We start from the raw sequence: 9,903 nt of genomic DNA on the forward strand, positions 1-9,903 counted from the left end.
GGGAAAATATCCAAGCATAAAATTATTAAACAAATTAACAAAATAAATGAAATATTTTATTACAGAGAAACTTTCCTACTGTATTAAAAAAAAAATCTGTTCCAAACATGCTCTTTTAACTTGAGGGAATGTTTCAAACTTGATCAGAAGTCAAGCAGTCTTTTTTTAAAACAAACTCTTTATCCCTCAAGATGTTCCCATCTTTAGCTCTATATTTTGGCAGAGCTGATAAGTTGAATGCATTTCAGGCATAAAGATAAGGTGTAAAGGGTCAATTTGGATACAGAAGAATGTAAAGATCTGATCTCCACCTGTGCAGAGCCCCTTTCTGGTGTGTTTTATCTGTATTGAATTCCTGATATCTATTCTCTGGCCTCTGACAGCTGACCAACTGAGAGGTGAGACTGTGTATCATTCCTGCCCCAGACACTTCCATCATAGTTTCCATATTTCTGATATATGCCCTGGCATTGCTGCAGTCAGTGGCTATTTAATATATATTGCTGTATAACAAATTATCCTCCAACTCAATAGCTTCAAACAACAAAAATTTATTTCTGTGGATCAGAAAGCAGGTCATGGCTTATGTGGGTCCACTGGCTCAGGGTCTCTTACAAACTGCCACCAAGGTGTCAGCCAGGGCTGCAGTCATGTCCAGGCCCAAGTTGGGGAAGTTGGAGTCAGTTCAAAGCTGACTCATGTGGTTGTTAGTAGGACTATAGACACACCTCAGGTCTTCATTGGTTCTTTACCATGTGGGTCTCTGAATAAGATTGATCACAAAATCACAGCTGGCTTCCCCGAGAGTAAGGACTCCAAATGAGAAAGAAAGCAAAAGAGGCCCCTATGTTCTTCTATAACCTAATCTTGGAAGTGACATTCCATCACTCTGCTGTACACTACTGGTTAGAAGTGAGTTACTGAATCCAGCGCATACTTAAAGGGAAAGGTTCACATATGCGTGTCCGTACCAGGAGGTGAGGATGAGTAGGGTCCTCTTAGAAGCTGCCAACCACAATGGCTGTGGTCCTCTGAGTGCTCTGCTCCATGCTGTTCTTGGTTCGTGGTGCACTCCCCAGCTCCAGGCAAGTAGGGAGATCCTGCAGCAGAAACAGCAGGCTTTTTTCAATCATGGATCAGTAACAGAGCATAAACTGGAACTGGCTGCAGCCTGCTTCAGAAGTGCAGGTACAAGGCAATTATGTAAAATCTCAACACTCCTCTTGCTGACCACATCCCAAAAATTGGCATCTGGGGCCTTGGTGGCATTTCAGAGGAGCAGAGCTGAGCTGAACTGAACTGGACTGTGGTTTGTTCACAATAAAACCGATGGCATCAAACAGAACCTGTAGGAAGTGCTGGATTTTAACCATTGCTGCAGAGAGATAGTACTTTGATCTCATAGTAAATCTTTTTTTTCCAAATAAACTCGTTTTCATTTAGAAAATGAGCCTGGGGTACTTATTTTTATCTTCATAAATCCAGAGGAGCAATGTCTACACACATTGGATATGAAGCCAAAAATTCAAATGTCTTTAGGACCAAGTGAGTGTGAGTTGAGCCAAGTGAGAGAGAAAACACAGCAGAAGAAATCATGAGGATGCAGAGAGGCAGACCGAAATAAGGCATTCAAATTTAATACAAAGCAAAACACAGTGCATACCAAATAAAATATGGCCATGAGCTGAATATTGTCTAAACAGTGCCAAAATGTGAGCCCATAGGCCTAGTAGGAAGAATAAAATTCATAAACCAGATATTTAACAGATATCCCAGAGACTTCTCAACAGGGCTTTGAGATAGGGCCATTGTTATGCAAATCCAGAAAAGCTACCTGTCTTGCTCAAGGATAAAGGGAGTTGTGGCTAGAACTGAGTCCTCCTACCTCTGAGTCTAGGACTGTTTGCATAAAAGTTTAAAATATTGCTATTATTTCTGATCCTGGCACCTCAGCTGATAAAGCCCTTTCCAAGTAAACCCAATAATTACAGAAGTGGAGCAGGATGGTAATGAGTCCAGGTGGCTTCACAGGCAAGTGTGCATACAGGATCCTCACCGTGAATATGCTGGAGCCCAGCATAGAGACAGATCTTAGGAAAAGGCTTGCTGTTTGAGGGTTTCTGTAGACCTCTTAAGTCTTGTTGAACAATAGAAATGCCTAAACAGGCTACAAACAGCCCATAATGCCCTACTAAGAGACTTACAGGGGCTCAGGGTGGAAGCATACCTAATCTTGATTGCAAAGGGTGACATAGAGGCTAAAACAGACAGTGCTGGAAATGTAGCTGATAGAAAAACTCAGGAGTCAGGCAGATGCAGTTCCCAGTGATACTAACCAAAGTGTTAATTTCTCATCAGAAGACCAAGGATGGGACAAAGCACCAATTTTAAAAACAAAGGAATATCAAAAGTTAGTGGGATATCAGGGAGCCATACTATTAGAAGGTGAATGTGAGCTCCTAATCTAGAGAGGGAACTAAACATCTAAGTGGGAACGCTATTGGGAACTATGCAAGAAAAGATCTAATTCTCTGTATGGAATAAATGAAAAGAGGGTAAAATCAGGTTAAACAGGGATGCAAAGACTGTGCAATTCCAAAGTCTACAAATACTCCAACTCACTGCCTCAAGTAGCCTTGAGTTAATAATTGGTTTAGGGTCAAACAGCACAGTTAGGAGCATTGTTGGACCTAAGGGCTAAGGATTGAGGAAGGCTTAGGGTATGTTCAGGAGTTCCCATTGCACCTTGGAAGCTCCAAAGAAAAGCCCAGTGAAAGTTGGTAATCTTTCTGAAAATTTGAGTTACAAGAGTCAGTCATTAGAGTATATAATTTGATTAATGTCCAGGTGATGTGACACATTCTGAGGTCACTCCTGGCTCCAGTGAGAATTGACTCCAAATTCATAGCCTAATAACTAAGCCCAGCTCAAGGGACAACGCTTTCAAGTGCTATTAGATAGTATGTGGGGGAAATGGTGGAGATGATAGTGACTGATACTAACATTAAGAATAGGAGAATAAAAATATTAGATTTATTGATTAAAAATACGATGATAACTAACATTTATTAGGCATAAATTAGCTATGTGTCAGGAGTTTTGTATGTATTATTTCTATTTAATCCTGTCCATTATATATTATTATTGTCATTTTACAGTTATAGAAGTTGAATCCTGGAATATTTAGGTAACTTTTCCAAGGATTCACAGAGAATTAGAAGAGATGGGACTTCAAATGAGGATCGTCTGACTCCAAAGCCTATGAAATTAGCAGGTCCACATTAGAGCAGAGAGTTAATTGGTTCCCTGTATTGGCTCTAGCCCAAGGCATGCGAAGTGACTCTGTGTTGAAAAACTGATTTGGGAACTGTAGAGAGGGTGCTGAAATAACTGAAAGATGAAAACATTTAAAAGAAGGGAAGGGAAGGGAAAAGCCTGGGATTAAGTGTCTCATTCATACAAATACAACCTTGCTATATTACTGCAAATCAGAAAGAAGTTTTCCTGCTTGGTACAAAGCGTAATGAGTCAATCCAGTGCTATGTATCTTTGTCAGGGTTCATGGGGGATAAAAGGAAGCCCAGGCCTGAAGCACACCTGGACTCACATACGGCTGCCAAGGTCCAGGCTAGTGAAGACTGGGAAAGCCAGTCAGGAGATGCAGATGATATGGCATTTATTTATTAAGCACAGACTATGCGGCAGGACCACTACCAAACCACTTATAGACCTGCACTCTTCAATATGGTAGCCCCTGGATACATGTGACCATCCGGCACTGGAAATGTGGCTGGTCTAAATTGAGCTGTACTTTAAATAAAAAGACATACCAAATTTTAAAGACATAGGAAAAAAATTATATTAAAAAACTCATTAATAACTTTTATATTATATATGGAAATTATATGCTTTTGATATATTAGGTCAAATTAAAATATTATTTAAAATAATTTTACCTGTTTCTTTTTACTTTTGTTTTTAACCTGGATGGCTGCTAAAAATTTAAAATAACATGTGTGGCTCACATTTGTGGCCTACATTATGTTACCAATGAATATCACTGGTCAAGACATTACCTTGAAGGTCTCAGAAACACTGTGAGTCAATTCATAATTATAAATTACAAATGGTAAAAGCAAGGCTCTGAGACAGTATTTCTGAGACAGATTTTCTAGTGCCCCACTGGTTGGAAATAAATACAGTCTTCTGACAAACACCTGTAGGCCACCCTGTGTGAATTTCCTATAGCTGCTGTAACAAATTATTACAAATTTGGAGGCTTAAAACAACACAAATATATTTTTTCATGGTTCTGGAAGCCAGAACTATGAAATTACTTTCACTTGGGATAAAGTCCAGGTGTAGACATACAGGGCCATGCTCCTTCTAGAGACTCTAGAGAAGAATTTATTTTCTTGCCTTTTCAGCTTCTAGAACTGCATTCCTTTGCTCTTGCCTTCTTCCTTCATGTTCGAGGCCATCAACATTGCATCTTCAGATCACTTTCTGCTTTTGTGAAGTCACCTTCTTCTATTCTCAAGTTTACTTTACTTTGAGCCCACCTGGTAAATCCAGAATAATCTCCCAATATCGGGTTTTAACTTAATCACATCTGCAATGTCTCTTTGCCATAAAAATGTTGCTATTGATAGTAACTGACATTATTGGTTAGCCATAGGTTGTATTTCTAGAGTCCTCTCCTCTTCTTAATCTTTTTCAAGATTAACTACGATTTGAGGAGGTGTTCTGCTAGAAGGTATTGCAGACAAAGAAATAAATAGGATACAGTCCTGTTTCATTAATAAAGGAGAAAACATGTAAATAATGAATGGCAAAGCTCCAAAATAAGTGTCCCGATGAAAGTATTCACATCATTATGGTGGGATAAGAGCTGCCTCGACAGCAACTTAAATGTGGTACTTTCAAACTCTTCAAAATATTTTCTTATGTTTATTTCATTTGATACTTGCAAAATCCCATGAGCCTAACAGCTCTTCTGTAATTCTAAAATTATTCAAAATAACAGTTAAAAGTAAGGAAAAGAATTCCGTAATGCATGTTGGGCCGGGGAAGAAACTAGCGATATGAAGTGAGTTGTGTGAATTTTTCCAGTGTAAGTCAGTGGGAGATCACACTGGGGTCTTACGACTCCTGGTCTACAATTCCTCCCAAGTCCACAAGTGCTTCTTAAAAGCTGTTTCTGCCTAATACAAGATACTGAGCATGCCATGCCACATCGTTGCCGTGCCTGCCTGTTTCTGCAACAGCACTCAGGGTTTACTGAATATCCTGAGTGATTCATGATGCAAGCCAAAGGCCAAGAGCCCTAGCTTTCTGGTCTCCAGGATGTTGTAAATTAAGACGTCCGACTATGAACTCTTCTCTCTCTTCTTTCAGATGTTCAGTTATTGTACATCCTCTACTTCTGCCTCAGATAGAGCTTGAGTAGTCAGAAATTAGCAACTATGTTGCCAAAGAAATCATAAAAACTTCCCTCTCTTTCGAGCTCATGGGCCCAATTGTTATTTCTTTCCTCACTATTCAAGGACGAGAATTGTTATTCATCATCACACTTAGTGTGGGTCCTTAACTTTATAAAAGGAAACCAACAGAGTGCTGATATGTAAACCTGCCTGAACCACAATTATTACCTGAAACCATAACTTTGATGTTTATTGGGTCTTCCCTATGCCTCACTCCTTTTGCCCTTTTCATCCCCGTCCTTGAGGAAAAAGGCCTCCAGGTCCCACCCCGGCACTAGAAGTGTTAATAGCGGAAAGAAAGATACTGATAGCTAATTCCTGAGGACTTGTATGACAGTTTGGCAGGCGGTGGGAAAACAACCTAAACCTGTCATATACAGAAAATGTGTGGCACACAATCTCAGTTGTAAAATACAGAAAATGAAAGGGACTCAGGACAGAAAGAAAATTAAACAATACTAATGGGATAAAAAGGCATTTTGTAGCAATAAAAAAATGAAGCAGTATACCCTGGTCTGGACCTTCCTAGTGTCCAGATAGAATTATAGGTCATAAAGGCTGGAAGAAACTTGAGAGACCATCTTGTCCATACCCTCAAGTAAGTCTAGAAAATGATACCCAGTAATGGTAAAAGACTTATTCAAGAAGTACAAAGTTGGGATTAGCGCCCTAGATTCATATTTCCCCACCTTGAACTCTTTCCACAATATCAGACTCCACTTCCAGAGAAATTAAAGTTTAGAGAAAATCACTTATCTCCATAAAGCAATATTCAAAATATTCAGCATATTGATGGATGCTAAGAGACAGCCTGGATTAGAAGCTGAACACCAGAATGAAGAAGCAGGCAGGGGTTGGTGGCCTCCCTGAGCTCTAAAATGCCTTGAGGCTTTCCCTGACTGAATCCCTGGGTTTGGGGACGAGGTCCCTGTCATCCCAGACTGTGGAGAGAAGGTACAGTGACAGGGTCTCAAGACCAGGGTTTGTACCTGAAGCTCAAAACATTAGGAAAGACATTTGGGGCTGGGACCAGACAATGCAGGAGCATCTTTCCAGTGCCAAAATGTCTCTTAGAATGTAAGTCCAATCCATAGTTATTTTCATGATCCTCTCAGTGATGTAAATCAGTGGGACTGAAAGGACATGTAAGCCACAATTTTATTTCCAGAGATGAAAACAATTTTAATTGGACTGAAATGTACCATACCAAAGCTAAAATGAGGCCTTGCATGATCCCCAGAGTAGAGCTTCCTGGGAGAGTCTAGGTCCAGGCCCATCCTTGGGAAGGTGCAGGACTCACAGATTCAAAAATATATATTCCTCAAAAAGAAAATAATGCATGCCGGTATCTGATGCATTCCTTAATTTTTGGAGATGGAGTCTCGCTCTGTCGCCTAGGCTGGAGCGCAGTGGCATGATCTCAGCTCACCGCAACCTCTGCCTCCCAGGTTCAAATTATTATTCTGCCTTAGCCTCCCGAGTAGGTGGGATTACAGGCTTGTGCCACCATTCCTGGCTAATTTTTGTATTTTTTGTAGAGAAGCCATTTAGCCTGGTGGCCAGCCTGGTCTTGAACACTGGACCTCAGGTGATCCGCCCGCCTCTGCCTACTAAATTGCTGGGATTATAGACATGAGCCACTGCACCCTGCCCTAACGCATTTAATTTGTACACTGATTTCTTTCCTTTTTTTCTTTTTTTTTTTTTCCTTGAGATGGAGTTTCGCTCTTGTTGCCCAGGCTGGAGTGTAATGGTGCGAACTCGGCTCACTGCAAACTCCACCTCCCGGGTTCAAGCAATTCTCCTGCCTCAGCCTCCATAGTAGCTGGGATTACAGGCACATGCCACCATGCCCAACTAATTTTTGTATTTTCAGTAAAGATGGGGTTTCACCATGTTGGTCAGGCTGGTCTCAAACTCCTGACCTCAGGTGATCCACCTGCCTTGGCCTCCCAAAGTGCTGGGATTACAGGTGTGAGCCACTGTGCCCTGTCAGATTTCTTCACAGACAGCTATCTCTAAATGCTATTATTGCCAGGTATTCATCCATTTATTCAACAAATATGTATTTAAAACTATGATATAACGAGCTCTGCTATAGCTGCAAGAGACAGCAGTGAACAAATTCAGTGAAATCTCTGCTATCATGAAGCTTAAATGTAAAATGTCTCCAGTCTACCGAAAGTGATGGGTTTGCGCGAACACTGTGAATGCCCATGCTTGTCTTTCTACATGTTTACTGTGCTAGGACTTCCTTTCCTCCCCAGTGCTTATGTGGGTAGCTGTAGAAACATCCTCAGAATGAATTTACACAAACTTAGTGCCTGTGTTCAACAAAACTCGCCAAACAAAACAAGAGCCAAAACAACATAATAAAAACAAAAACACAATAAAAGCCAAGTAAATTATTTGTCTGTTTGTATATGATTAGCATTCAAGGGAAGAGTGTAGTGTTGGATCAGATGCTGCACCAAACATTTGTCTATAATGTGTACATGAAGCCTTTGTCCACACAGCAGCAATGAGATGGATCGAGACCAGAAGAGGTGGTATTTAATTGCAGGTGAAGTTCTGGGTGATAGTTTGAGGGAAACAATTCACCTACAGACAATATAAAAGCAGAACGGTTTCCAAAGTCCACACAGAAGATGAGGCCTAGAATAGATGAGTAATTCCCCAACGTGAGGAAGAGCAGAGAGAGAAGTGGATGAGCTAGGAGAGGGCATAAAACAGCAGTGAAATTAATGCCCCAGGAGGTGCCAGGGTTACACCCTCTTGCCACATGCTCAGACCCTGCCTTCTAAAACATAACAGAAAGGAAAGGTATAAGCAGCTGCTCTACCTTGGCAAGCGGAACAAGGAACTATCAGAAACAAAGAACAAATTTCCTGTTGCAAAAATGTGTCCTCCCGCATGGAAAGGTTCTTTCCTGCTTCCTTTCTTTTGCTCACATTCTGTTTCCTATTCCATTTTCCTATTCCTTACCTCTTCTCCCTACCCTCAGTTAATCTCAACTTTTGGGTTCAGTTTAAAGGTGACTTTCATAGGAAGACTTTTCCTGACCCTCAGTAAGATTCCAGTAAAAAACATCTGTAGTGTTCTGTACTTCTCCTTCAAACAATGCATTATGGTTAGAATTAGTTATTCTGTATTTTTCCATGCATTATGTTTCAGGAAACATTTGTGTTTTCACCACCACAACCCTAATGCCTGGCAAGTACCTAGTATGTAGAAGGGGCTTAACAAGCTTTGTTGCTAAAAATGAAAAAAAAAAAAAAATAAGGAGCAAGAGTTTGCAACACCACAGCAGCAAAGGGAGGAAACATTCAGATCCTGTGACCCCTCCCTTTGGAGAAAATTAGTGTCTCTCTGTAACACTGGAAGAACAAATCTATAGTTTTCCTTTGACTTGACTGCACACTAAGCCCTCTATAGTAAAACATCCTGTTTAGAAAGAAGTACTTTTTTACAAGTTGAGAAAATTCTCAAGGAAAAGCTTTAACCATGATGGGATAGTTCCCTTAACTACAATTTCCTCTGCCTTAATGTACACTTCTTTCTCTTTCACCCCTAGCCCACCTACATACAGTCAGCTTCCCTGACAGGATTTAGCTTTAATAAGTTTTTCTCTTTATAACTGTGCTGCAACCCAATAATTTTAGATCTCTGTTCTCTTCTCTGAGAGTTCTCTTTTTGGTTAAGGTAGACAATAAGAAAGAAGGCATAATAATATTTCTTTGTATCTCTTTTATCAAGAATATTAACGTGTGTGTGTATATATATGTATATGTAGAGAGAGAGAGAGAGAGAGAAAGAGAAAGAGAGAGTGAGAGAGAAAGAGAGAGGGACAGGATCTTACTTTGTTGCTCAGACTGGAGTACAGTGGTGTTATCATAGTTCATTGCAGACTCATACTCCCTCCTCAGTGAATCCTCCTGCCTCAGTCTCCAGAGTAGCTGAGGCCACAGGTTCACACCATCATGCCTGGCTGATGCTTTTACTTTTGTAGAGACGGAATCTCCCTATGTTGCCTGGGATTGTCTCAAATTTCTGGGCTCAAGCAACCCTCCCATATTCTCCTCCCAAAGTGCTGAGATTACAGGGGTGAGCCACCACACTTGGCCAAATACGAACATATTAAAAATGAATTCTAATAGCTCTCCAATACCTTTGTGGAACAGAGGAAATTTGAATATAGGTTGTATGTTAGGTGATGTTATTTTATTATTGTGGTGGTGGAGAAGAATGTCTTGTTTGCAAGAGACGAGTGGTAAAGTGTTGAGAGAAGTGTCAGAATATTGGCAATTTATTTCCCGAGAGTATGTGGAGTTAGGCAAACTGCAAAGTTAGAAGGAATAGTCTTCGCAAGACTGCCCTCACTTTAGACACATAATTCAAATTAGAAGGTTTCCCCAAATCA

The sequence above is a fragment of the Rhinopithecus roxellana genome, chromosome 17 (assembly GCF_007565055.1).
Source record: "Rhinopithecus roxellana isolate Shanxi Qingling chromosome 17, ASM756505v1, whole genome shotgun sequence".
Taxonomy (NCBI): Eukaryota; Metazoa; Chordata; class Mammalia; order Primates; family Cercopithecidae; genus Rhinopithecus; species Rhinopithecus roxellana.